This window comes from Galeopterus variegatus, unplaced genomic scaffold (assembly GCF_000696425.1).
Source record: "Galeopterus variegatus unplaced genomic scaffold, G_variegatus-3.0.2 Scaffold4203, whole genome shotgun sequence".
NCBI classification, from domain to species: Eukaryota; Metazoa; Chordata; class Mammalia; order Dermoptera; family Cynocephalidae; genus Galeopterus; species Galeopterus variegatus.
In genome coordinates, this window is record NW_007730314.1 from 235,530 (window position 1) to 237,108 (window position 1,579).

A 1,579-nucleotide genomic window follows, 5' to 3' on the forward strand; every position below is an offset into this window, starting at 1 on the left:
TGTGTGCTTGATTTGTTTTCTTTGATAGTGAAAATGCGGTGGGATCCTCCACCATGATTTCTCTCTTCTTTTACTCTCATCAGTTAGACGGCCATGGAACTGAAGAGGTTGCAAACAGTCAGTGGATACAATCATACCGTTGATTATATTCTCTTTGTCAGTGAAGTTTTCATACTCTCTAAGTCTAACTCATGAAACACCTTCATGGGCTGGCCGGTTGGCTCAGCTGGTTAGAGCGTGGTGTTGGTAACGCCAAGGTCAAGGGTTCAGATCCCCTTATCAGCCAGCCACCAAAAACCATTTTTTAAATAAATAAAATGTCTTCATGAATACTCATCAGGATTATTCCATGGTTGTGAGAATTTTCTGTTTCAAACCTGTAAATCAGATCATTACAACTATTGTCACCAATACCATTGGCAAAATCAGCACCATAACAGTGAGTTATATATTATATAGAGTTTCTGCCTACATTTATTTAGTTTTTGTTATGTTTGAGGCCCATTTAGCTAACCTCTGTATTCTTAGCTATAAACCTGGATAATATATCTGTTATTGGCAGAATTAGCTACTAAAAAGAAAATTTTTAGTTAAAATTACCCCTTTTCTGTTATTCATATCTGAATATTAGTGGCCCTGCCTTATTTGGTTTATCTTGGAACACAGGTGTCATGTCTTTGTCTTCTAACTTCCTGCTATTGAATCATTGTTCTTTCTTTGGCAAAGTAAGATGGTCTGCCTCCAAGTTTAATATAACTGAATGGATTTGTGGCTATCAAATAAGCACATTAAAAATATACCTAAGGCCTTTGGGGNGACCCTGGCAATCTGTGCTTCTAACCACTCTGTTTCTCACTCCCAATGCTTTTAGCAGGAACTTACTGTGCTCGGCTACTTGTAAAGATAGACTTGTGTCAGGCCCTTTAGGTGGTGGGAAGTCTCTAGACAGGTTTTGAAGGACCAAGAGTGGTTCGTATCTAGAAAAGACAGGAAACAGATAAAGCAGCCCAATGGATAACAGACAGGATGGTGTTCTGTTTCCTGCATATTGGTTGCTATTCACACATTTCTATCACATAAAAGAAGATATATTTGAGTGCAAGCAGAAGAGCATGATAGCATTTAAAAGAAATTATTGAATGTTCTCTGGCTTACAAAAAAGAAAGGTAAACCAGGGGCTGACAGGTTAGGTCAGTTGGTTAGAGCATGGTGTTACAACAACAAGGTCAAGGGTTCAGATCCCCTTACCAGCCAGCCATCCAAAAAAAATTGCAAAATTTAATTAAGAAATACTTAGGACACTTGAAAATCACAATACATTAATGTCAAGGTACTTGAGAAAACTAACCTAAAAAAATTACTAAGTATCATATAAAGAATTCCAGTATTTTGATGTCAGGAGCCATATGTCTAATCCCTGTTCTAACAATAAATACATGAATGACCTTGAGCAAGTCACTTATTCGTAATACAAGCATTCTTCAAAAATGGAATACTTGAATTAGATAATATGAATCTTTCCATAAACTTTTTGAAGTCTAAGACACCTCGTATGAGGATGATAATGACGATAGGACTG

General features: G+C 36.9%; 1 non-coding gene across 1 annotated transcript; it reads left to right on the plus strand.

The window, feature by feature from the left end:
* The first annotated feature begins 211 nt into the window (after positions 1 to 211).
* TRNAT-GGU lies at positions 212 to 286 on the plus strand. Its single transcript has one exon. It is a non-coding gene; the product is annotated as a tRNA-Thr (tRNA).
* Positions 287 to 1,579: the final 1,293 nt, after the last annotated feature.